This window comes from Marmota flaviventris, chromosome 3 (genome assembly GCF_047511675.1).
Source record: "Marmota flaviventris isolate mMarFla1 chromosome 3, mMarFla1.hap1, whole genome shotgun sequence".
NCBI classification, from domain to species: Eukaryota; Metazoa; Chordata; class Mammalia; order Rodentia; family Sciuridae; genus Marmota; species Marmota flaviventris.
The window spans coordinates 6,141,678-6,169,433 of record NC_092500.1 but is presented as its reverse complement, the minus strand read 5'-3'; the positions used below and the strand labels follow the sequence as shown (position 1 = coordinate 6,169,433).

General features: G+C 48.1%; 1 protein-coding gene across 5 annotated transcripts in view; it reads right to left on the bottom strand.

The window, feature by feature from the left end:
* Window positions 1-27,756, bottom strand: part of Pacsin2 (protein kinase C and casein kinase substrate in neurons 2) — a 113,102-nt gene that overhangs the window by 54,278 nt on the left and 31,068 nt on the right. Inside the window, exon 2 of one of the 5 annotated variants that reach the window (XM_071609420.1) lies at window positions 26,955-26,990. The exons of 3 other annotated variants lie outside the window; for them this stretch is intronic. The gene's annotated coding sequence lies outside the window, so the exon portion shown is untranslated. Of the gene's footprint in view, window positions 1-11,898; window positions 12,130-26,954; window positions 26,991-27,756 lie in introns of those variants that run through there. One more of the 5 variants, XM_071609419.1, reaches the window with a different exon arrangement.

The window sequence follows — 27,756 nt, the reverse complement described above, 5'->3', positions numbered from 1 at the left end:
CACAACTTCCTCAACAAATGGAAACAACTTGTAAAAATACAAGTGAACTCGACAATGCCAGCTGGGTGGGGCTGGAGGGAGTAGGAAGGTGTTTCAACATGGATGACAGGCTTCATGGAAAAATCTGGAAACACAGAACAAGGCAGCTAACAGCCACCAACCTCTGACCCCGCAGTCCGGGACTGCGCTCTGAGAAAATAAGCCCCAAGGGAAAAGAGCTGGAACAGATTGTTCATCCCAGTAGCAGACATTTGGAGACAAGTTACAAGTTCAAACACCAAGGACACCAGGGTAAACTGAAGAATGGACACTGCATGGCCACCATAAAGGACAGCAGGTGAGCCGTTCTGCATTTGAGACTGGGCATAAGCAAAACTGCACCCAGACACTGATCACACGTGAACGTCAGGGGCGAGGGTTGGCATTTTCCCTCCCGCCTCCCTAGAGGGCCTATTATATTATAGGTGGACACTCAAATGTTTGCCGGGTGACTGGATGTCTGAACCAATCCTAACCACGTCGATGAGCCAAGTCAGTGAAGCAGGCTGGCAGGGACAAGGGTGGGAGGGGCCGAGGCTTGGCAGCCTCTGGTCTGTAGAAGATGCGTGTGTTTGAAATAAACAAGGAGAAATGCTATGCCTCCTTCACGGGGAATCTCCTCCACAGGAATTCCAGGAAGGAATTCCTCCATAGTGGGGTTCCTGAAGTTCAGAGGGGGGCTGGCAGGCCACCTGGCAGTGTCAGGCCTGGGAGAGGTCCCTCTGGGTTCCCCTTACCCTGTAGGGGCCAAAGCACCTCCAGAAACCCACACAATAGCACCTCATCATCCAGACCTTCCAGACCTGCCCAGGCCTCGGTGCCTCGGCTCCTGCCGGTCATCAAGAATCAGGCTCCTCCTTTGAGCTGGTATCTGCATTAATGGGATAACACACCAGAAACCTGAAGAGCAGTCCCTCATGGGTCAGCCCTCCTCGGTCCTTGCTCGGAACCCACCACCCACTGTCTGGTGCTGGCCGCTGCTCCATCGTCATCCCCAGCCTCAGAGCCCCACAGAAGCAGTACTGCCAGTCCTTGATGCCCACTCCTTCCCGCTCACCTTCCTGGTGAACACTGACCCCCACCATCGCACCGCCCCCTCCTCCCGGTTCTAACCCGCCTGCTGGGTACACTGTGTTTCTGCAGTTTGATTTTCTCCTGTTCTGAACATGGAGAGCACTATGCCCACGGTCACTGAGATCTCAAAATCTCAGCTCCAGTGAGGCACGTCAGACAGAAGCTCCTCCTGCCCACAGACACGAGCAGCCACCTGACTGCCCAGGCCACCACACGCAGCCACCCTGACTGCCCAGGCTGCCACACGCAGCCACTCACTGAGGGCACAGCAGGGAGCCCTCCAGCTCTGCCACACGTGCTGCCGAGGTGCTCCCACACGGGCTCAGAAGCCCTCCTGCATCACACACGTGTGCACACGCTTCGTTCCCCTGACATCAGGCCAGGCATCGGGACTGAGCACACTAGGACCCCCTCACTTCAGGGTGTCTTCACATCCTAACCACAGTCCCCCAAAGTGACAAGAGAGGTGACAAGGCTATAGAGGACTGGAATACTGATTCGGGACTGCATTTCATCTTTATTCCCTGCACTTTAGAGTCTCTGCTCCCCTTTGTGCCAGTCTTTGAGGGGCACCACCAGGGCCAGCTGTTATGTCACATTGAGTACTTCCTGAAAATCCCCTCTCAGTCAGATGCACCTTCCTCGTGGGTGCCTCTTCCTTAAGCTACAGAGTTTCCCATTCAAGAACTACATGTAAATCCTAAAAAGGCCAGGCGTGATAGCGCAGCTCTGGAGGCTGAAGCAGGAGGACTGCAAGTTCAAAGATAGCCTCAGCAACTTAGCAAGGCATTAAACAACTCAGGAGACCCTGTTTCTAAATAGAATATTTAACAAAGGCTGGGGATGTGGCTTGATGATTAAGCATCCCTGGGTTCAATCCTAGGCACCAAAAATAAAAACCCCCAAAACTGAAGTTACACATGGGCTGGGATATAGCTCAGTTGGTAGAGTGCTTGCCTCGAATGCACAAGGCCCTGAGTTCAATTCCCAGCACCAAAAAAAAAAAAAAAAAAAAAAACTACATAGACCCAGAAGAATCAGAAAATAAATAATCTTTGACAAAAGTAGAAGGGAAAAAAATATAGAATGGGTCAAGAGGTTGTCCTTTATTCAGGCCAGAAAATGGGGGCATTCTCCACGGGGGCAAACGTGAGGGGGGAAGAGGGAGAAGAAAAACGCTGACCGCCTGGAACAGGGGCTGGAGGCAGCCAAGGAGGAGCCACGCAGGTTCCCAAGACAGACAAAGGGCACTATTAACAACAGCATGAGTCAGAGTGGCCCCAGGTCGACCCCTCCAGCTTCTTTGAACCCCTCCACTCTGAGGCAGCCCCTTCTAGACGCAGGACTTCCTGTCACACAAAGGGCCTCTGTGGTCCTTTGTCCACAGAGGAGGAGCGGATGCTTTTCCGTGCAGACAGGCAGCAGTTTCTGGGCTTCCTCCCCACCCCACACTCTGATGGGGCAGAACCCTTGAGGGAGGGACATCTCTGGATAAGGGTATAAATCGCAAAGTGGAAAATGAGAGATCGGAGACAGCAAGAGAGCAATGCAACAGAACGGGGGGCTGGGATGCAGGCTCTGACAGTCTCTGGAATCTGCTACTTTGATTTTTTTTTTTTTTTTTTTTTTTTAGTTCTAGATGGACACAATACCTTTATTTTGTTTAGTTTTATGTGGTGCCGGGATCAACCCAGGGTCAGCAAGCTCTCTACCACTGAGCCACAACCACGGCCCTAGCTTTGATTCTTCACAAGACGGGACTTTTTAATGTTCCAAGCACTTCAGAGAAAAATACCTGCTCATCTGTAAAATGGAATCCAATCTGCCTAAGAGGCTGTGCAGATAAAATGGCACACCTCTGGGACCTGGCACGGCCTCTGGAGAATAAGGGTCTTCAAATTCAGCAGCAGCCACAGCACAGGGATGACCCCCTTGGCTAGGTGCCCATCACCTGGGGGGGCCTTCCCACAGGGTTGGCGGGAACGAGCACAACCTCCTCCAACACCATGGCCACACACTAGGAAAAAGTTCTGCAAAGACACTATGGGGAGGTGGACAGGATCAGAAAGGGTGACCAGGGCTGATGTTTCAGCAGGAACTCATCATCTGAAAAGTAGGGAGTGTATCTCAGGAAGAGACCTGTGATGAAACAAGAGAGTGCCAGGCTCAGAGTCTGGCTGGCCCTGGACGGAGCCCCGAGAAGCTGTGGCTTTGACAGAAGGAAACAGAGACTTATGAATAGCAGGGTGCGAGGAACGGGTACAGCCTGTCACGCAAGTCACCGTAAGAGTGACTTCTGCTCCATCCACCCCACCAACCAGCAATAAAAGAGCAGCACTTCCAGCCCAGAGCACACGGCCTGTCCCCCAGGCCTGCCCCCAGCCCAACACGAGGAGACTGGAGAGCAAGAAACAGACATGCGGCGACTCATCACTGACAGGAAAGGAACCGCTCAGGTACTTCTCAAGCTAGACCATCAACAAGCGTCTTCCAAGTCAACAAGTCGTGCAAACCCCACGAAGACGGGATTTTTAACTATTTTGTGAGCATCTCTGCGTTCAACATGGTGCCACTTTCTCAAGAAATCATTCTAGCCGTCCATAGGTATGGCCTGGAGCCAAGCGCTCTCCTCTAGAGAGCACAGAGCACAGAGCCAGGTTGGACCTGGAGTGACCATACAGAAAACTGAGTTCTCATTTTCCCGTAACATGGAAAAATGAATAAAGAACCCACTAACATTCTGAAATTACCATGCTAAAACAAAGCATAAATTAATCACAGGTTTTCCTTAAATGAGGAAAGCGGCAAGAACTCCACGGTACCTGGGACAGGAGCAGGTCAATTTCTAAGCCGCCTCCTTCTTATCCGAAAACGGGGATAAATATGGCTGACCTACTTCAGTGGGAAGTTATGAGGAATTTAGGTGACCCCTGGGAGAGCCTGCATATACTAGGTACTTAGGAAATGCCAGGCTCCCTAACTCCGACCCCCTTGTCCCCCATAACTCCTGCCCGCCCCTCTGGCCTGCTGTCCCTCCACTGGGCAGACGCCCTCAGCAAGCAGGGCTCGAGCAGCCCTCGTGCCTTGGCTGACCCCTGAAAACTTTTGTTTTCCACATGCTACCTGCCCCATAAACATTTCCAGTGGCCATTTTATGAAGGAGCGAATCAATGACATTCACATTTATGACACAATGCGTGATTCCCAGACCTGTCTTGCTAAATATTATCTGGAAAGTCTTGAAGAAAATATCTTGCTTACTATCTATCCTCAAAGACAATGCTTTTCTCTCTAACACACAAAGATCCTTCATAAAACGTGTCAGTCTGACTGACCTGAGAAATAACCTGTATCCCAAATGTTTAATTATTTTGAACAAAATATTAACTTTGCTGTAAAAATCTGATTTAATTAATATTAAATCAAAAGTTGTTTCTAACATTATATATTTAACACACTCTAATAATAATAATAAGATACATACATACACACATACATATTTCTCCCAATTTTCTTTATTTAAAATATTCTAGGGGGCTGGGGATGTGGCTCAAGCGGTAGCGCGCTCACCTAGCATGCGTGCGGCCCGGGTTCGATCCTCAGCACCACATACAAACAAAATATGTTATGTCCGCCAAAAACTAAGAAATAAATATTAAAAAATTCTCTCTTTAAAAATAAATAAATAAAATATTCTAGGGCTGGGGACATAGCTCAGTTGGTAGAGTGCTTGCCTTGCATGCACCAGGCTCTGGGTTCAATCCCCAGCACCACCAAAAATAATAAATAATAAAAATAAAAATAATTGTAAAGATGACCCTCAGAGCTGGAAGCCTGCTAAGAGCCAGGATGGCAGTGAAAACGAGGCCCATGGCGGGGAACTGGAAGTGAAGGAGGGGAGACGGGCACCCTGGCAGGGAGCACGGGCAGACACATGAGCAGCTGGAAGAGGAGGCAGCCGCGGGAGGCCTGGACCAAGGCGGGCGGAGGAACCTGGGAACCTCTGAGCCACTGCTGGGAACTCAGAAGACAAGCCCAACGGCCAGCCAGTGCAAAGTAGCTTCAAACCACATCTAAACAGCTGGACGCTTAAGCTTATTTAAAAACATGTAAGTGGACAATTACCCAGGAATAAAGCCTAGAAAACTCTGGTGGCTTTAAAACCTGTCCCCATGCTGAGGCCTCCTGACTCTTCCCTGAGCTCCCCCCACACCCTGGCCTGGAGGCACCAGCTAAAACCCATTTCCTGCTCCTTCAGCCCCGATCCATCTGCCCCTCTCTGGAGAACACCCTGGTGGGTCATCCCAACTGCCCTTTACCTCATGCCCACACCCCAGCAATGCACCCTAAGCCAGCGGGAGCGTGGCCACTTCCCACCATCTTAGCCTCAGCTACTCGACACCTGCCAAGAGCTGCTCATCAGTTATCCACACTCCCCACCCCGACCCACAGGTCCCTGTGATCTGGCCCCTGCTTCTAGCACCCAGCTCCCACCCCAAGCTCGGCTGGAGTTACCTGCCGATGGTTCCCCAAATTCAACAGGCCCAGCTGACCTCGGCACCTCTGTGTCTCCAGGTTTAGTCTGCCGCCACCCAGCACCAGGCAGCCGGTGCTCAAACTCGCCCTTCTTCTTAGGAAAGCCTGCCCTGTCCTTCCCAGCCTCTGACAGCCTGCTGCGTCTCCCACCTGCCAGATGATGTATTTATACATCGTCTCTCTCTCTCTCCTCCAGTTCACTGCTCAGTTCCCAGCACTGGGGCAACAGGCACTCAACAGTCACACCTTGGTGACTGAGTCCAGCAACGTGCAGGGTGCGCAGACACGCAGCAGCTAGACCCCGTTGCTGTCATCAGCAGTCAGGTGTCTAAGTAGCTCTCCTGTGGAAGGACTTTCAAAGCTAAATAAAGAATAGACGTGGCACTGAACTGGCAAGAAAATAAGAGCATCTAAAGACACCAAAGTAGTAAATTGAAAGCAGAAATCAGGGGCTAGGAGTGTAGCTCAGAGGTAGAGTACTTGCCTACCACATGTGAAGACCTGGTTAATCCCCAGCACTGCAAAAAAAAAAAAAAGCCTCTACGATATAAATAAGAAGATAAGTCAGCTTTCTCGCTGAGGTAACAGAAAAAAGAGAAATAACAGATTATTAGTAAATAGTGAAGTCTACCTTATATTTAATGATATTCCAGAAAGAAAAAATATTGATGAAAAGGAAAAATCAGAATTTAAAGAAAATATTTCAGAAAGTTGAAAGACACTAAATCCAGTCCAGAAGTCCAAGGAGCCAAGCAAGACTTTAAATTAGAGTCACCAAAGACAAGTTCACCGCACACCTCCCAGGCTCACTGAGGATTGTGAACACAGCCAAAGGAGAAGACAGCGCCCTTCAAAAAGATCACAACTGGACTAACAGCGCCATGAGGGCAGCACGCACTGGAACACGCCATTCAACACGCTGAGCAGCAGCCACGCCCGCCAGAACCCGGTCACACGGCCTCTCGAGAACTAGACTGCTGGCGTGTAAAATACACATCTCCAAAACCAATGTGCAGAGAAGGAATTCTAAAGGATGTACTTCTAACAGAGAGAGGGCAGGAACAGCGCACACCGGAGGAGATGACACACAGCATCAAGACCAGAAGCAGAGGAGGCGGCGGGAGCCATGAACATGAGGAAGCACAAGAGGGGCCTCCTGGCCGAGGCCTCCACAGGTCTGGGCTCCTGGAGGTCACAGTGAGCGAACGGATCCAAATCACGGAGGAGCCTTCCCTGGAGAGAGCCAAGAACAGCCCCAGAGCTGCAGCCACAGAGCTGCAGCCCCAGAACCCTCAACTGGGACAACACAGCTCTAGAGGACATCAAACTCTCAAGCATGTACTGTTCCCTCTGCTTCCCCCGTCTACCTCACAAAACCTCTCTTCAAAACTCATCCCCAAACTGAGAAGTCTTCCATGACCTCCTCTATTCACGGAAGAATAAGGTCCCTCTAGCGCTATAAGAAGACTCGCCACCCTGCAGTTTAGAAATGCTTATCCCAACACAAGCCCTGCAGTGCACACCTATAATCCCAGCAGCTCAGGAGGCTGAAGCAGGAGGATCTCAAATTCAAGGCCAGCTTTGACAATTTAATGAGATCCTGTCTCAGAAAATAAAGGGGGCTGCAGATGTAGTTCAATTGTAAAGCACCCCTGGGTTCAATCGCACTACTGGGTTAAAAAAAATAAAATAGACGTTTTCTCCCCATTGGTCTATGACTTTTCATAGACGAGAACTCAATCAGGGCTGGGGATGTGGCTCAGCAGTAGGGCTCTCACCTAGCACATGTGAGGCCCTGGGTTTGATCCTCAGCACCACATAAAAATAAATAAGTAAAATAAAGGTATTGTGTCCAACTACAACTAAAAAATACATTAAAAAAAAGAACTCAATATCTCTCTCTCTCTCTCTCTCTCTCTCTCTCTCTCCCTCCCCTCCCCTCCCTCTTTCTCTCTCTCCCCTCCCTCTTCTGTTCCCCCATTGGCCTCAAACTTACAATCCTCCTGCCTCAGTCTCCTGAGTACCTAGGATTACATGTGTGCTACTAGACCTGGAAAGAATTCAGTCTCAACCATCTGTGGATCCCAGGGTCTAGCAGTGTCTGATGTGAACAAGAGAACAAATGGATGGATTAAATGAACGAATGTATGTGTGCATGAATGAACAAATCAGTCCATCCAGCCAGCATCCTGGTAGACTGTCCCTCCAGGTAGTAACTTAATCGATGGCTGGAAATAAGCACGGAGCTCACTCAGATATTAGCATGTCCATCAACAAAGGCAGTGAGATGCTGGGACAATCACAGTTTGCATAAGCCTCACACAAAGAATTTCCATCAGTACAACTTCTGCTATCCCAATTCAAAGTCTTCAATCTTAGCAGTTTATTGGATGTGCCCAAGAATAAATTTAATGTCTTACAGAGTTCAATGTCAAGAATGCAGAGACTTCACCTCTAAAAGCTGTCTGCTGCTTTCTTCATGACCTTGCTCTAACATTCTTCCTGCACAGGCAGGACTGGATCTAAGTGACCCTGAGCTCACCTCCTCCACAGGTGAGCTTTCCAAGTCAACAGGTACTGCTGACCAGACCACTGTGCCTTGCACCCATTTTTTCTTCCCAAAATCAGAAAAGAAAAAGCACTTCACTGTCCCCATATTGCCCTGTGCTTCATTTACTTTCTTAAACTAGTGCGACCACTGTATGTTATAGGAATTTAGGGAAGTTCAACATTTCAGCTTAATTACATTAATGTCTTGTTAAGTAACCATTTCCAATAAAATCATCCCCTGCACTCCTAGAAGGATTGCACTATAGAACAAATCTTGATGGGAAATGAGACTATGAAATTCACAGTCCAAGCTTTACGTTAACAAAAAGAAAGAAAGCTTAAATCCCGTACTACCGTGATGACCACCGGCACACATTTCAAATTCAGAATACTTTGTTAGATTCTGTTTCCCAAAATGGAACAATATGCTTCATGAATCCACACAGAGAGTCATTTTCTTATGATACATGGATGATGGGGGTCGAATGAGAAAAGTATGCCAGATTCCCAGGGCTGGGGAAGACATCAAATAGACACCCAGCCTGTCCTGAGATATGCAAATGTTTTGAGACCACTAGAGTGCCTTCAAGACAAACCTCGAGCTGGGAGAGAGCTCAGCTGCACAGCCTTCTCCAGCAGGCTTCAGGCACTGCAGCAACAACCCAAATCCATACAGACAGAAGGCTGCAAGTCATTAGTCCACTCACTCTTTCATTCAAATCAATGACCTCTGTTTTACAGTTACCATCCTACATACAGAAAGCACAGGCCTAGAGTGCGGGGAGAAGTTTCTTCAGCTCTGGTCTGAAGAGAAGCCCCATGCAGGGATGGAAGCAAACAACCCCCCCCCCCCGATGGCACGATGGTGTGCTGACAGACAGCTGAACTTCTCAGAGACGTCTGGGCCCCAGCAGCCCCAGGGCTACCCTTTAACCTCCTGTCTGCAGCAAAGCCATAACTGCAGAGCCGCTGTCCCTTCACGTCTCTAAGTCTCACAACATTAATGCAGGCAGAAACTAGGGGACAGAAAGAAAGGGTACCAAGCAGTACCCATGCTGCCCCATGTGTGAAAAGACAGCAGCAAGTCTGAAGTGCAAGCAGGGGACACAAGTCACCAGACAAGGAAGTGACCTGAGCCGCACCTTGGGCGGCTCCCAGTCCTCTTGCTGCAGCCCAGGGCCTGCTGACCACCAGCAGTGACCATCCAGTTCACCATCCAAGAGTCAACTTCTTCAAGGATGCTGACAAATCCTACCCACCAGAACTCCCGAGGGAAGTTCTGTCCTGTTGCATAAAAATATTGCTCGTGTATCCCTCTTCATCCTAGTAGCTCATTAATTAAAATAGGTATAAAGTTATTAAATTCAATTTCAAGTACAATTAAAATATGTATGAAAATGACCACTTTCCTGGAGTGTATCTGTTTCAAAAACTCCTCAAGCACCACCATATGCATTGAATACTTCAGAAAATACAAACGCCTGTCATTATATGAATCTACCTGGGGCGCTGCAGGTGGCTCTGCACAGACAGTGGGAGGCATGCCAAGGTCTAAGGGAAGTCACCTACTGTTCTCAGTGCACTTCTATTTTCATACTTGAATTTCCAGAAGATTTCAAATTCAGTTTTTAGGCAATTCTGTGTGAGTGCGAGCCCCAGAGCTGAGGATTGAACCCCAGGCCTCGCACGCTCTCAGTGACCTACGGCTGAGCAAGGCCCCTGTAGAGACTGTTTTTAGAGATCCTGAGAAGCTGGGAGTAAATTCTCTTATAAATAAAATCACTCTTTCTTTACATCCCACTACAGTGTTCTAACCTGTTCAGTCCCTCTCAAGACCTTCTGAGCACTGTCGGTAGTTCTTTACGGGACCCGAAATGCTGAGAAATGGGGGAGAAAAGTTCAGGGTTTTCCTTTCACATCCTGAGGAATCCTCTTTCAAATAAGAACTGAGTATCTGTCTGCTCCGTGTAAGCTGTGATCTTAGCTGGGCATCCTCATACAGCACATAATCATACAGTGAAGTCCTCTTTGATGGGGACCTGACTGAGGGGAGAGGCAGGAAAAACTATAAAACAGACAACTCTTTAGAAAATGCATCTGTAAGAAGCAAAAACCTCAATGCTCTTTGTACTAAAAGCACTCCACTGTGCACTATATAATTTATCACACAGTACTCAGTACACACCTGTGTCAAACAGTACCTACAGGGAAATCATTATTGAACAAAAAGCTGAGTATTTGAAAAGGAAACAAATTAAAAGTGAGCAGAAGAAAGTGTCACTCAGCCAAGCACTGCTATCTTGAGACAATAATGTGGGTGGAAAGGTCACGACCTAGAAGGTGGGAGACCTGGGCTCCACACTCACTCTGCTTGCAGGCCGAGGACCCTGAACAAGCCACATCACCTCGAGGTCCCACTCCTTTGTTAAGATGAGGGGCCTGGCCATACCCATCCCAACAGCCACTACAATGCTAAGTACTGTGTTCCGCCTTTTAAATTATGCCACCAAATGTGTAGAATTTGTGGGTAGAGGAGAGTCAAAGGACTAATACTGCACAAAAAAGAAAAGCACAGAAAGGGAGGCTTATTTTTACTTATTGGCACAAATCTCATACCTGCAGGGCAGGCTCTGAAGTTAAGAAACCTCTTAATTATTTTCATAAACGTACCATTTAAAATTGGTCTAGAATTCAGTATATTTTATTGTCAAGGTCAGGATCTGAGAAAAAATATGCAGAGCTATAAGAACAAAGACAAAACTGGCGGATCAAATTAAAGTCTCACAGATGCGTTCTACCTCAGAGGTTTCTAGAAACCGTTCCTTTGAGACCCTATGAAAGTATTGGACATACACGAATCACAGTAGGTACCAACCCAGCAGGAAAACATGCTTCTCCAAGTGGTACAGACCACACAGCATGGCGTTTTCTGGAGAACAGCAACAGAATCCTGCCTCGTGGACATTCATGGCCACAGGTAATCTGATAAGTGAAGTTTGCTTAGTGGTGATTACTTCTGTATTGGGATTTAAAAACAAAACAAAACGAAAAAACAACCTTCTAATTAGAATTGCAGTGCTCCATAAAGGGAAGAGGGAGCCACGCTTTTTCAATTCCAGAGTGTGACATCTAAGAAAAGAAATAGTTAAAAATGTGTGTGTGAGGCTGCTCCGTTATTAAGACAATAAAATAATAAAACTTCTACATTTCACTATCTGCTAAGGACATGCACAGGGCCTGGTGGCAGCCCCTCTGATGGAGACAAGGGCACAGGGTCCAGCTGAGAAGGAAATTAAAAAGCGCTGACTCAGGGGGACAGGGAAGGGGCTGGCGCAGGTGGCATGCCAACTCAGAGCCTGGGCAGGCAAGAAACAGCAACTTCGGCCAACTGCACAGCTCCTTGTTCCTTTTCTCTCTGGATCTCCAGCTTAGAGGTGGCTGGTGGGAAGGCGCTGGCAGCATGTGATAAGCATGACGTGTCTGAGTGAGGGACAAGCCAGCCTATAGTACAGCGAGCTCGGAAACCCACAAGCTCCCGGCAAGAAGAAAGTGCAGCCGGAGGCAGCAGCAGGAGGCAGCAGCCAGGCTGAGACCAAAAGCAAAGTCACGCCACACGCACACCTTCTAAAGCCAGCCCCAAATGCTAAGGCACAAGCTTCCTGAGTTTGTCCAAAACCTATCCACCAAGAACATACTCACCGCACAGGATGGCAGGTCCACACCGGTTAGCACTGGCCCAAGGGGACACTTCCCTCCGGGAATTCCGAAACTACCTGGGTTGCTGACAAGGTGAGACTGCTGGTAAACCAGTCGCTCGGCAAAACCCAGCCATGAACGTTGTCTTGCAGGAGGTCTACCTTCCGGAAATGCACACTTGGCCAGCAGCTGGCTCGCTCCTGCCTGCAGGCTCCTGCCCCTTGACTGCTAGCAGCTTCCGCACCTGCCTCTGCCCAGCACTGCTGGTGAGTCTGACCTCCGTCTCCCTGCCGAATTCTCCAGCACATTTCATCATTTCCTGTTGGCTGCCGAGATCAGGTCATTCCCTTACACTGCTGCAGTCACTGTAAAGCACCAGGCTCTCAGAGGGCTCTGCAGGCTCCTGCCTGCCTGTCGCGCCTAGCACAGAAAAGCTCTTTTCTGAAAGGGGCCACAGAAACCTTGGTGTTTCCATGGGAAATCAGGAAGGAGGAGTCTGACAAAGAAATTTATATAACACCAGCCCCAAAGTCAACTTGTATATAGACCAACTTACACTATCCTCCCAGCCTCCCTTCTTGTATTGGGATAGGTCTGCTTAGGAACAACAAAAAGGCACAGCTGTATCTGAGGAGCCAGTGGCAGGGACTGGCTTGGGGGCACTCTTCTCACACTGCCCCACACACAGAGCACCATGTCTTTCCATGCTGCACACATCAAGCAATGCAGCTTGTTAGCAGAATGAATGTGAACCCTGACGTCGGAGATAGGATTGGGGACACAGGGTCCTACACTGTCTCCTAAGAGGGAGGGCACTCACATAGTCAAGTGTCATTACTAAGAGTAAAACAGGAAACACACCCCACATCTTCCATTCTGAGAAAGAACTGAAAGTGAAGAAAAAAAAACAAAGTAACTTTAGGCAGGAAAGAAATCCTTCCTAATTCTAAGATGTATGTGCCCACAAGACCGCATAGCACTTGAGTCCCCTTAGGCAAAAGTCCCCGTGTGTCATAGCCAGGAGAAGAGCAGCAGGAGCAGGTCCAGGCGGGCTTCCGAGGGTGCTCTGGTCCTTGAACTGGTTATGTGCACGCTGCGTGTAAAGTTCAGGCACAGGCACACTTGTGATCGGGTACTGTTGTGTATGCATGATATTCTTCAATAAAGAGTATTTAGCCAGCACACATCTGTAATCCCAGAGACTTGGGAAACGGAAGCAGAAAGATTGCAAGTTTGAGGCCAGACTTGGCAATTTAGTTCCTGTCTCAAAATTGTAAAAGGACCTTGGATACAGTTCAGTGGTAAAATGCCCCTGGGTTCACACTCCAGTCCGTGAAAAAGTAAATTTAAAAAAAGAGTTTTTAGCTAGACGCAATGATGCATGCCAGTAATCTCAGCTACCCTGCAACAGGAGGATCACAAGTTTAAGAGCAGGGAAACCTAGCAAGATACTTTCTCACAATAAGATTGGAAAAGGGCACAGTGGCGCACACCTATAATTCCAGAGGCTTGGGAGGTTGAGGCAGGAGGATCGCCTGTTTAAAGCCAGCCTTGGTATCTTATTGAGGCGCTAAGCAACTCAGTAAAACCCTATCTCTAAATAAAATATAAAAAAGGGCTGGGGCTGGGAATGTGGCTCAAGCGGTAGCATGCTTGCCTGGCATGCGTGCAGCCCGGGTTCGATCCTCAGCACCACATACAAACAAAGATGTTGTGTCCGCTGAAAACTAAAAAATAAAAAAATATATTAAAAAAAAAAAAGGGCTGGGGATGTGGCTCAGTGGTAGAGTGCTTGCTTCGCATGTGTCGGGCACTGGGTTCAATCCTCAGCACCACATAAATAAATAAAGTACTGTGTCCATCTACAACTAAAAATTTTTTTAATTTAAAAAAAATATCTTTTACAATATGCCAAGCTTGGTGAATCAGCCCATAATCCTAGCGGCTTGAGAGGCTGAGGCAAGGGGATTGCAAGTTCAAAGCCAACCTAAACAATTTAATGAGACTCTGTCTCAAAATAAAAAGGGATGGGGGTGGTACTGGGGTTGTGGCTCAGTAGTAGAGTGCACACCTAGCACATGCAAGGCACTGGGTTCGATCCTTAGCACACATCAAAATAAATAAAAGTATTTAAAAAATAAAAAAGGATGGGATGTGGCTCAGTGCTTAAGAGCCCCCTGGGTTCTTAAGTACCAAAAGAGAAAAAAAAAAATCATCTCAAGAGTCTCATTCTGGGGCTGGGGTTGTGGCTCAGTGGTAGGTCAACTGCCTAGCATGTGTGAGGCACTGGATTCGATTCTCAGCACCACATATAAATAAATTAATTAAACAAAGGTCCATCCACAACTAAAAAACTTTTGTTTTAAAAGAGTCTCATTCTATCTTTTTAAAAATCCAACAAACAAAGGGCTATTCAATAAACATTTATATAGTGCTTGCTTTATTTCTGGTTAATTGTGAAAATAACCCTATGGAGGAAATATTGTCAGCTCGACTTTCCACAGTTGATAACTGAGGGTACACAGAGAGGTCACAAAGCTTGCCCGTGACCCACAGCTACTACGGGAGAGGGGTGCAGATTGGAACCCGGTCAGTAAGCCATCTGAGTCTCAGTTTGCTACACCCACTGCTTCTCCATCTTGGCTTTCCTCAAGGATCAGAACTGGGTCTCTAATACAACTGCCACTTAATAAACCTCTAAATTCAACCTGAATCAAGAACACGAACGGTAGTGGGACTATGAAGTAGCCAGCCCAGCGTTCCAGCATGGCTGGGGCACTTTCGCCTGGCAATAACATCAGCCACGCTTCAACAGAGGACTCCAGGAGGAATAGTAGCCCCTCTGGCAGGGGACAGGACTGGCTCAGGCAGCAGTCTTGCTCTGGGGAGGGACACAGCCCCCAGGGGGAAGTGCTGGCATAGAAACACCACCCCAGAAACCCACCTGGTAACCTCCATATGCAACACCTCGGCTGGTATTTCCAGTTCCAATCTGGTTCCTGTCACCAAAGACTTGAAGTCTTTGGGCACTCATTCAATAAAGAGTGCCAGGGACAGTCCTTAGGGACTTAGCACCCCACAGCTGAAGAAGCCAAGTCCCTGCCTTGGACTGGCTCTCGGTGTGTGGGCCAAGCAGAACTGTAAATAAGTAAAAACGGTGACAGCAGATAAATGCTAGAACCTAGCATGTACCAAGTGCTGGGGGACATTGCAAAGGAAGGGAGCAATGATCCAGAATTAGTAGCAAAGTCAGGGAAGTCTTCCCAAAGGAGTTGATTCTCTAAGAACCTGCCTTCAGCCCACTCAAACTATGTGGATTAAGGCAGGAAAAAAAAAAATTCAACAACTGAAAGTCCAGCCAGTTTGCTAAAGATGACCAGGACATCCATCACCTGGTCTTCATCCAGTGGCTTAGTGCCCACACATCAGCACATCATATGATGGGAAGTCTCCTGGTAGCAATTCAAGCCATTAGAAGTATTAAGCAAGCCAAACTAAAAGACATTGGGACCATTAGGCATCGTGGCACATGCCTGTAAGGCCAACAGCTCAGGAGGCTGAGGCAGGAGGATTGTGAGTTCAAAGCCACCCTCAGCAACTCAGCAAGACCCTAAGCAACTAAGTGAGACCTTGTCTCTAAATAAAATATAAAAAGGGCTAGAGATATGGCTCAGTGGTTAAGTGCTCCTGGGTTTAATCCCCATCCCAAAAATAGAGAAGAAAAAAAAAAAGACAATGGGACAAGGATCTAACATGGCTGTTCCTCTGTCTGATGCTACACAGTGAAATGGCTTAAGTTCACAGGCTATTTTACAGTAACTACTACTCAGAAGGCTGAGGCAGGAGGATCTCAAGTGCAAGGCCAGCCTTGACAACTAAATAAAAATAAAAAGGGCTGGAGATGTAGCTCAATGGTAAAGTGCCCCTGGATTCAACCCCAGTAACTAGGAAAAATAAATAATTACATACCAACTTCATAAGATTGGTACTATTAGCCCAATTTTACAGGAAGGGCATCCACAACAGACAGGCTAAGCAAATTGTCAGCTAACAAGCCAGAACAGGAGTCAAATTCAGGCCCATGTGATTCTTTCAAAGACTATCCTCTATCACATTCAGGTCAGAAATTTGGATATCTGGCAACAGGGCATGTTATGTGAGGAAGGGACAAAATTTATACAGCATGATCTTCCCCCTGTCCCTCTACTGGTCTATCCCTGCTTTAGAGTCACCTTGTCCTGTTTTTGTAGTAGGAGGAGGAGGACAACGACGAGGAGGACAACGACGAGGAGGAGGAGGAGGAGGACGAGGAGGAGGACAAGGAGGAGGAGGACGAGGAGGACGAGGAGGAGGAGGATGACGACTACGACAACAACAACAGAATGCCTTTGTTTTATTTGTTTCATTTTTATGCGGTGCTCAGGATCCAACCCAATGCCTCACACATGCAAGGCAAGTGCTCTACCACTGAGCTATTGCCCTAGTCCTTTTTTTTTTTTCCCTAGCTTTATTGAGATCTAACTCACATGCCACCCACTTCACCATTTACAGAGCACAATCCCGTGTGTTTAGCATACCCACAGAGGGATGCACCATCACCTCCTCAACGCACGGTGTTTCCATCACCTCAGAAGAGCCCACACTCATCAGTGGACCTTCCTCCCTTCAGCTCCGCCCGCCCCCCCGCCCCCGGCACCAGGCAGCCCGCCTCCTACACCGTATTCATAAAGTGGTGGCGGGCACATAGACTGGGTCATGGCTTTTGTTGTTGTTGTCTGGTGTCAGGGATTGAACCCAGGGAGCTTTTTACACCACTGAGCCATATCCCCAGCCCCCTTCTCCCTGCAACCTTTTTTTTTTTTAATCTTGAGACAGGTCCAAGTCAGTTGCTTAGGGCCTTTGAAGTTACTGAGGCTGGCCTCAACCCTGCAACCCTGCTGTCTCTGCCTATATTTGGTTTGGGTTATTAATCTGCAGTCCTATCCATCAGTCTCCCCACCCCACAAGACTAAAGATCAAGATGAGGCGGAACAAGGTAAGAACAAAGCGGGCGCCTCCACAGCAGTGGCCACAGGGGAGGGAGGCATCTGGCAGTCCCACCTGGGCAGCCTCCACAATCCCCACATATCCGGGTCCCTGAACTTAAGGAGCCCAAAATGCAGAGCCAGGTGCTCCACCATCAGGAGGGATGTCAGAAGCCACGCAAGAGCCCAGAAGGAGCCCCTGACTACAAAGCCCTAGCCATTAGGAATCCAATGTCCCCATCTCCAGAAGAGCGAGCATCCCAACAGTACTGCCTGCCCAAGCCAGCGTAGAGTTGTTCTGAAAAGCCAAACTGCGTAGGGACTCCCAGGACTCCAGGCCTTTATGAAAAAGCCCCAAATCTGGCTTGTCACTCTGCCTGCCATAAACCTACAGAAAGTTGGGGAGGAAGTGGGGGACTAAAAAGGACCACGCATATACCCCTGCAGTGGCAGGACTTCTTCAACACACACCACAACTGTGTGTGGCAGTGACACGCATAGAAAACTACTCAACAATGAAAAAGGACGGGTTACCAAGTGACAGACGTGGGGAATCACAAGAGCATTCTGCTGAGCAAAGGTAGCCCCAGGCGAACAGCACGTGCTGTATCTGCCTGAGAGTATGAACCCCAAGCCAGGCAAGACCCCTCTGCAGGCCACATCACTGTTGGCCGGGGTGGGGCGGGGACTACAAAGGGCTCCAGGAACTTCTGAGGGCCGTGGAAATGCTCCATCTGGACAGGTGTGTCCCCCAGTCAAGGTCCACACCTGGAGGATTTAGTTGTCTGTCACAGTATCTCAAAGAGAAAGACCAAAGGGATAAGAGGGGGACAAGGGGAAAGGAGGCGGGAGAGGGGGAGAGCAGGAAGAAAAGCCCTCCCCAGACCCCTCCAGGCCCTGCTTCTGCCGCAGTGGAGATGGCGCTGACCACGAACCGCATCGCAAGGTGCCGGAGTCACGGACTAGAACGAGTGCCCTCGTGTTGGCCTGAGCGTTCCTCACTGCGTCTCAAGCCCTGGGACAATGCGCTCTGCCACACACCAGGGATTCTGATGTGTCACTGCAACAGAATGTGGTAACGCCAGGGAAGTGACAGAAACGGCAGCTTTCCGTGGAGGGCTCCAACGGTCACCACACAGCTACCAAGCTAACGTGCAGACTGTGTCTTCAAATGCTAAGTAAACATTAAATTCTGGAAAACGCCTACCAATAACTAAGATCATGTGAAAACACTGTGATGGGTCAGTCTTGGGGGCGGGCTGGGGAGGGTGGGGACCAATCTCAAATCCTGTCAGCCCCACGTCCAATAGAGCCATCCTGCTGGGCTCCTCCCACAGCCACCCATAAAGAGGGGTACACTAAGCCAGATTTCTAGAACTCTCTATCAAAGAAGGTGCCAGGACAAAGCTGAGAACCAGTTCTATCTTTGGCAAAGCAAAACAAAGTGGAAGTCCCTCACCTCACTTCTCCACTCTGGCAGCTGTCCAAAGATGGAGGGAAGAGGAAGGAAGGGAGAGACGGCAGCAGCTGCTGCCAGACAATCAAGGCAGAAAGCCCCTGAGAAAGCTCGCCTGCGCACTCGCAGGACAGAGAGGGTGTGCTAAGCTTTTTCTTACACATTTTATAAACCCCAAAGGCCATCAGGAAAAGCAACACCTAATTTCCTAACACGTCTGAGTGGTCCAGATGTCACCGTGGTGGCTGAGATGCCGCACTGCACGCAGTCAGAAAAGCTCAGGCCTCTTTTGGGCAATACACTGAAGATGGAAAAGGAGTTCTAAGTTCAGAAAGGAAACCTCGAGAAGCAAGGTTCATGGTGCGTTCAGGGCATTTTCAGGAAAAGTTAGACAGCCCGCTATGTTAATGTTTTGTAACATGATTTTCTCCCTCATTTACTCTTATTCTAATTCAGCCATCTGCTAAATTTTGGATTTTTTTTTTGGTTCTAGGATTGAACCCAGGGGCACTGTGCCACTGAGCTTTCTTTTTATTTTGAGACAGAATCTAAATTGTTTAGGGCCTTGCTAAATTGCTGAGGCTGGCCTTGAACTCAGGACCCTCCTGCCTCAGCCTCTTGAGCTGTTGGGATTACAGGCATGCACCACTGTGCCAACTGAAGTTTAGACCTTGATTGTCCCCACTAAAATCTGTGTGTTAAAGGCTCAGTCCCCACCCACTGTGGCACTTTTGGGAGATGGCAGAAATTAAAGACGTGGAGCCTAGTGGGAATTCTTCAGGTCATGGAGGGTGTAGCCTTAAAGGCAACTATGGGGCCCTCGACTCTTCCTCTTTCTCTCATTTGCACCCCAGCCATCAGGTGAGCATCTATGCTCTGCTACACGTTCTTGCCATAGTCCAAAACCAACATGGCCAACTGACCATGGAATAAAATTCCCAAAAACAGGTTAGGAACCCTGTAAAGGGACAATACCATCAAATTCAACTTTGTTGAGCGTGAGCCAAAGCAAACCTTTGCTTTTCATAAGCCGAGTAGCTCAGGTATCTGCTACACTCACGGGAAGCGAATACCATCTGAAAACCTGCAGTCAGCACCCTCTTTATTATGGAAGTCACAGATTCAATAATTCACCATTGCTGCCCCTAAGCAGTTCAGAGCCTACAGTAGGGCAGATGAACAACTGCCCAGAGGACCACACGGAATGACAGGGGCCACAGAGCAGACCTAAGCAGGGAGCCACGCTGGGGCTGGGACGGGGGCAAGGAAGACATGTGGGCAAGTCCCAGGAAAGAGAGTGCTCAGCTGAGCCAGGCAAACAAGGGCTTGCGTCCCCTGCGCTTCGGCTGTCCTCTCCCTCTCTGGCTACAGCTTCCTCCTCCTCCAGGGAGAGCAGAGGCGAGACAGGAGCTCACAACTTGCTGACCACCATCTCTTACTAGGGACAAGTAAAGCTAAAGCTGCCAGCACAGGCTGCCAACTGTATTTTGCCCACTGAGGGCATTAATAAAAGGAAAAACCTCTTACCTCCCATTATTTCATTTCAAAGCCATTTTATAATTTTTAAAAAGGCATTTGAACACTAAAACAGTTACAGGTTAAGTGTGTTTCAGATTTCAGACTTTTTCAGATTTTAGAATATTTGCATATATGAGAGGTCTTGGGGGTGAGACCTAAGTCAAACATGAAACTCATCTGTCTCACGCATACCCTATACACATAGCTCAAAGGTAATTTTATGCAACATTTTAATAATTTTGTCCACGAAACAAAATTTCATTTGTAGAATCTTCTATTTGCAGTGTCATGACAGTGCTCAAAAAGTTTCAGATTTGGAGTGTTTTGGATTTGGGGTTACAGAATGCATAACCTAGAGTATACCCTCAGAATAAATAAAAAATGCTTAAACTAAGCATTTTTAGCTTTATAAAATAATCGTTCTGCTGATCTTTGGGCTGCATGACAATGAAAAATACCATCGTGAACTGGGGTTGAGGAACCCTGCAAGGGGACAATACCATCAAATTCAACTTTGTTTGTTAGGGTCTGTAAACAAGTCAGGATGGTGCCTGGCATTTTGCCACAGGGAGTGGTTTGTGAAGTAACGCCAGCGAGCCATTAAGTGTGGAGATTCCTTATTGGTTGACTGCTGTATCTAGTTTATGTTAATTAAGATAAGGTGTGTGGAATGTATATATACCCCTCCTGTCCTACAATAAAGGGCTCCCACTCCTGCTGTATCAATGTACACAAGTTGCTCGTCACCCCCCGGTTATTTTGCTGCAGCCGGACTGCGGCATTTGTTGAGTGTGTGCAGGATAGGAGCACTGGCCCATTTTCAGATGGGAAAAATGCAGCTCAGGGGGAAGTGGCTTGCCCACAGTCACACAGAGGTGGCAGTGTGTGAAGCTGCTATGTGTGACAGCACAGTGTGGCCTGGGCCCTAAAGCCCAGGGACACTCAAGGGGACAGTGGGACAGGGCTCAAGGTAATCTCTGAGGTGCTTGGTAGAATGAAACATTTATCTATTGTCATTGATCTGGCGATGGAAGGAGGAGGTCGGTCTTTCTTTCTTTTCCCCCCTGTATTCCCAACAACCACCAGCTCAAATCCTTTGTGAAATCAGGAGAGGTAAAAATATGTAAATAAATGCAATCACCACCCGAGACCTTCCAGACTTCCCCTTGCACCTTCTCCATTTTGGACCAATGCCAAGGAAAAAGAAGTGGGAAAGATGGGAAAAGACCAAGTACTCCACATGCCAAGACGGGATTTTCAATGCTGTACCTCAAGCTGGTATGGAACAAACATACATCTGAAGCCTGGGCATGGTGTTATGTTAAGTACGATTTAAAAGGCATGGCTGCTGACTTCTAAAAGCTTCCATTCCATGAAATAAGGAGAATATTACAGATTACCAACTACAATCTTAACGTGTCTCATTTTATAACTTTTATCTTTCTTCTACTTTTGCCACTTAAAATTGGAGTACATTATATTTGAAGTCTTTTAAATAATTTTTCCAGTGGTCTCTGGGCTTGGGATGAGACACTGCCCTGCAAGGATGTGGACAGTAACTAGCTGAGTTGGGTCCCAGCAGCCCCTCCACATGCACTTGTGTGGGAAACAGTGGAGCAGATAAAATAACCAAAGGGGGTTGTGAGTAGCTGCGGGACCAGGAAATCTCTCACCTCCGATTCCCCTTGCGCTACACTAGAGACAGCTCGATAACCACCTCGTGGGCTTGTTGAGATTAAATGAGAAGGTGTGCACCTAGGGCTTGGCACAATGTGTGGCCTGGAGAAAGGTGAAGCCCACCTCCTGGTGACTGAGGTAAGCTCCCAAAAAGGCCGAGCACAAAACCACAGAAGAGGCCAGGAGGGCCTCGAGGAGCAGAGCTGAAGCTCAGGAGGGCAGGCACAGCAGCCGTGGCTCCGGCACACGGTCAACCCCTGGAAACTCAGAGTGGGCCAGCAATGAGTCGTAAAGCATAATCCATGCCACAAAGTCCACACAGAGACCACCAGGAACCAAGCATAGGTACGGGCAGGGCTGGCTCAGAGGTCACATGAAGGAAAATACAGGGACGGCACCTCACCAGGAGCTGACTGGATGAGCTCCAGAGGGACTCTGGGGCTCCTGCTGAGGGGTGGGGACTGCTGTGACAAGCATGATGCCGGCCATCTCAGCAGGCATCACAGGGAGAAAGCAAGGAACATGGCCCTGTAGGCAGTCACATGCTTTTGTGACAATGACCTGACTCAAGGTGTCAGGTAGACAAAGGACACTTATCTCTCATGTGTGAAACTAAAAGCTAAACATGAACAAGCTACAAAACAGTTAAAAATAATATGATTCCACTTTTATTCTTAAAAAAATCACTGTGTGTGGGGCTGGGATTGTGCCTCAGCGGTAGAGCGCTTGCCTAGCACGGGCGGGACCCGGGTTCGATCCTCAGCACCACATAAAAAAATAAAGGCATTGTATTGTGTCTATCTACACCTAAAAAATAAATATTCAAAAACAAATCACTGTGTGTGTGTGTGTGAATACAAAGATCTAGAAAAGTGTGATATGGATAGTGATTTTCTTCTTTTGAATATTTTGTTTTGACCAAAGGCATTGATTCTGACAGTGAAGAAATTAGCGGAGCCCAGCACAGTGGCGCACACCAGTGATCCCAGCAGCTCCAGCTCAAGAGGCCAGGGCGGGAGGATTGCAAGTTCAAAGCCAGCCTCAGCAACTTGGCAAGGCCCCTGGCAGCTCAGTGAGACCCTGTCTCAAAATGAAACATAAAAAGGGGGCTGAGGGTGTGGCTCAGTGTTTAAGCGTCCCTGGGTTAATCCCCAGTACTACAAAAAGGGTGGGAGGGGGGAGAAAGGAAAGCCGCGGAATTCCCTCTGACTCCAACCTGCACAGACAGCCAGGCTGCACTAGAGAGAACAGAGGGGCTCAGAGCCACCTGCTCCAAAAGCAGACACAGAGAAGTCACAGGGCTTTCACAAAATCCCTGATGCTGGATGAACTCTGAAAAGTTACTACTAACCAAAGCCTGACACCCCACAGCCGGCTTCAGCCTCTTTCACCCATTTCATGTGGGAGAAAAATGTGGTCACTCTGCCCTATTTACTCCATGATGCCAAGTGGGAGGTTTTGTGAAACAAAGCCTAGGGAGAGTCAGGACTCTGCTAGACTCAAGGCAGAGTCCTCAGCCCAGGGAGCTCCTCCACCAGGGCGTGCCACTCCCGCGAGGCTGGAATCAGCAGGCTGCCACGTCACCTGGAGGTTCTCTGATGTCAATGATGTGAATTGACTCCAGGCAGAGGTAGGCAGGAGGGAGACATTCTCGTGAATAAGCAAGTGTTAGTTTGCTGGATGAGCAGAACAAATCAAGAGACAGACTGGCACGCTCAGAGTGCTAAGTACTGACCACATACCGGTGGACATTTTCTTTAAATTCAACCCTACAAGTGTGCTTGTTCTGCCTAGAGTAGTTTGTTTGTTTGACTGTTGTAGATGGACAGCATGCCTTTATTTTATTTGTTTATTTTTATGTGGTGCTGAGGATCAAGCCCAGTGCTTCACCGTGCTAGGCAAGTGCTCTGCCACTGAGCTACAGCCCAGCCCCCAAGTGTGCTTGTTCTGTATGCATTTTGTGTCATTGGCCTTCACAACTCACAGCCGGGCAACCACAGCGGCAGGGTGAGCTAACCCAGACCTTAGGCCCATGGATCTGGCTCCCACAACCACTCCCAGTTCATACAGAGTCCCCACTATCAGTAACTGTCTTGGGGTTCAGGAGCTTGGACTAGGATCTATGTTTCTCTGCTACTTCACTGAAAGGATGTACTCACAGTTTGAAGCATCAAAATACCACAGAGATTATTTTAAAAAGGTGTTTCCAAATTTGTTAGATTCAGATAATGTTGCCAACAAATTAGCATGATGTTATATGATAAGGTCTTCTTTTTCTTCTATAAATTTATTCCAACTAATTTGTAACCTCCTTTTAATTGGAATTTTTTTTCTGGTGACACACCAATGATGCTTCACTCTCAAAGATGTTCAGGAATATTCTTATACAGTGCCACTAGCAGGGCCGCCCACTGTTGGTTTAGACGCACGCTGTGCTGACAGAGGCCATGGGAAAGAGCCCAGTGCATTCAGGGCTCTGGCAGCCACTGAGACGAGAACACCTACATCGACTAGTCTGGGACTCATCCTAGCTCTGCGTTGGAGATGTTTTTACTCTTTCTCTTTTTCAATGAAAAATGTCAAACGTTAAAAGTAGAGACTGGAATAAAGATTCACAACTTCCAAAATGGTCAACACCTGACCAATCCTGCGTCTCGTGCTGTGAACACCCCCAGCACCTCTCCACCTGACCTGGCAGCACCCGGACAGACAGGTGCAGCAGAGCCTCACCCTGGAAGGGGCACAAAGCAAGCAGCCGGGGTGCAGGGACAGCCCTCTTGTGGGGAGTCAGGGCACCTAACACACACGTGAAGCCAAGGAAGGACAAGGGCAAACCTGCAAGGCTAACAAGCCCCCCAGGAGTCACTCTGAGGTCACAAGACATGCTGTGACAGGAGAGCGCTCCACCTCTGGGGGACTCTCCCCCCACCCAGAAGCCCAGCCCACTAATGGGAAAGCACCAGGCAAACCTGAGCTAAAGGACATTCAACAAATTCCCAGTTCATACTCCTAACTAAAACTGCCGGGGTCATGAAAAACAAGGACAGTCTGAGAAACTGTCACACCTGAGAGAGGACTAAGGAGACGTGACAGCTAAGCACGACAGGAACCTGGGTGGGATCCTGCAACAGAAAGGGAAGGTAGGGGAAGCTTGATGAAATCCATGAAGTTTATAATTCACTTAATACTGTTGCCATGTCGATGTCTTTATTTTGACAGATGTGCTATGGTTTGTGAGATGTCAACACTGGGGAAAGCCACATAAAATACAGGAATCTCCGTCAGCTTTGTAACTCTTCTATATCTGTAAACATTTTTCAAAAAGAAAAGCTAATTACAAAAATATAAAAATGTAAACTGCCTAATGAATATTTATGAAGTCCTTGGTAAACAGAGTCAGTGACAACGTGGTCTTCATTTCAACATTTATCCAGGTAAGATGAAGCCCAATGTAAGAAAACAATCTGTTAAAAATCTCAAAGAAAGTGAGGACCTGGAAACGAAGGCCAGGCCCTCTGTAAGCTGAAGGTCACACAGGACGATGAACCACCCCAGCTGACCACAGTCACAGATGGTGCCTTCAGTCAGGGTGACTTCCAGACCACGAGGCTGCCCCACAGGCAGCGTGCGGGCTCCCTGGCCCACTGACCCCCACCTCCCTCAGGGCCCCCAGCCCTCTCTGCTGCAGCCACCCAGCACCCTCCTCATCCACTTGGGAGTTTCTGAGGGTTTGCAGGTTAACACTAAGCTGAGAACAACAAGAGGAGCTGGCATCACAAACCACCCTGCGACACCACACTACAAAAACAGCTCTCCCTCCGTCTATCCAGGAAAAAGAAACTGATTCAATTCAGCACCAAGACACCTGAAGTCACAGCCTCGTAGTAAGGGCAGCCGAGAAGGAGCTGAAGCAAAAGCCTGCCTCTGGAATTTCTGATGCGAGACCAGACTCAGGACTGCTGAGACAAAACAGGAAAAAAGCCAAGTGCAGTGCACAGGCCTGTAATCCCAGCGGCTTAGGAGGCTGAGGCAGGAGAATTGTGAGTTCAAAGCCAGCCTCAGCAATTTAGTGAGAACTTATCTTGAAATTAAAAAAAAAAAAAAAAAAAAATTGAGGATGTGGCTCAGTGGTTTAGTGCCCTTGGATTCAATCTCTGGAGCAAAAAAGAGAAAAAAGAAAAACATCTATAGGCAATGTGCCTATAGTCCCAGTTACAGGGGAAGCAGAGACAGGAGAATACGACACTTAATGAGACTCTACCTCAAAATTAAGGGAGAGGCTGGGGTGGTGGCTCAGTGGGAGAGCGTTCGCCTAGCACGCATGAGGCACTGGGTTCGATCCTCAGCATGTCAGTTTGGGCACTCAGGAATTATAAATAAAGATATTAAATTATAAATAAAGAATAAAAAATAAAGATATTGGGTCCACCTAAAGCTAAAAAATAAATATAAAAAAATTAAGGGGAGGAAAAAAAAAAAAAAAAACCCTAAGCCTACCAGCTGCCTGGAGCAGGCCAAGAATTCAGTCATGTTTTTATCTGTTTATTTAACTCTGGTGCTGGGGATTGAACCCAAGGGCTCTCTACCACTGAGCTACATGCCTAGCATTAGATATGGAAAATGAAAAACCCCAAATAGTGAGGCCTGGGAAACGGAGTGAAAAAGAAAACCATGCACTGATAGCTTTCATCTCTGCCAAGCTAAATCCTTTCAGATGTTGGCTGTAGGCGGGGAGAAAGTGTCTCATCACACCTAGAGTGATGGTCTCTAGGAAACACTAATACCCAGATACACCCTCTCCAGGTGGTGGCCACCAACCCCCCAGCCCAAAGACCCAAATTCCTGAGTGCCCAAACTGACATGCTCACTAAATCAACCCATAACCTGTATAAAGCCCAGTCCCCTGCTTTTGTTTAGTGGCTTGTGATCCTCCTGCCTCAGCCTCCAGAGTTGCAGGAATTACAGACACATGCCACCAGGCCCTTAAATAGTCTTGGATGTGAGTCTTCATAAAAATGTCTCCCTGCATTTGAAACAGCACGACAAGATCCTTGAAACCAAATCACACACCTGGATTTCAAATGATGGCCACCATGCGGGGGCTGAATGTATTCTGAACTGGATTTATGACGACTTCTGCTGTGGGGGTCAAGCCAGAGGCAAGCACTTTTGACAAAGCTGACGAGTGCCCGGGAAAGGGAGCAGACACGCCTGGCCTGAGAATGCTGGCCAGTGAGGACCTCTGCGAAGCATGCCCATTCAAAACACCCCACAAGACTGCTGCAGGAGTGCGAGCAAGTGGCAGTGATGTTTTAAAATTACTTTTTTTTTTTTTTAAAGGGGGGTACAATCTAGGGGCTGGGGCTCAGCAGTAGCGTACTCACCTGGCATATGTGAGGCTCTGGGTTCGATTCTCAGCACTGCATATAAATAAATAAAATAAAGGTCAATCAACAACTAAAAAAAATTTTTTTTGAAAAGGCAACCCTAAAGAAGGTCACACTTGTTCTCCAGAACAAGTTTCCAAATAACAGAGCCTGACGTGCTTCTCCCAGTGAATCAAGACCTCTTGAGCAACTTCTTTTTTTCTTACCCAGTATTTGATGAGTTTCTGACAAAATGTTTTCAAGACTTCCCCAGTGCTCTGGATTATGCATCTGGGAATCCACACAGTACCCTCATACTCAACACCACGTCAGTTCATCCCTATCTTCTCAGTAAGAACAAGGTTATATGAGCTTTTCCCATTCATTTAAAAAAAAGTATTTTATTTAATTGGAAACTTTCCAAATCCTCATGGAATTCACACACTGGGGGTGGGGGTGGGGGGGTGGAGGGCTGTAAAGCTGTGGCCAGCTCCCAGGCCAACTGCATGTTCTCTACCCAGGTCTGGCGAACCTAACACAGTCCCCAGGCACGGCCCCTTCCCCAGAGCCGCACCCCTCCTATGCGGCTATGGAAGGCGGCCTGTTCTGTCTGGTCCTTGAGCCTGGGCCTTTCCCCATGCTCATCTCCATCACACCTCACTGCCCTCATTTCCTTGGTACCCATACAGTGCTTGGCACCTATGGGGCCAGCATATGCCCAAAGAAGAATGGAGAAAAGTCCATAAGAGAAATGGCAGCCTGAGCTCTGGGCACACAGCCCAGGTGCAGACGTCTCAGTGTGGAGTGCAGACTCAGTTCA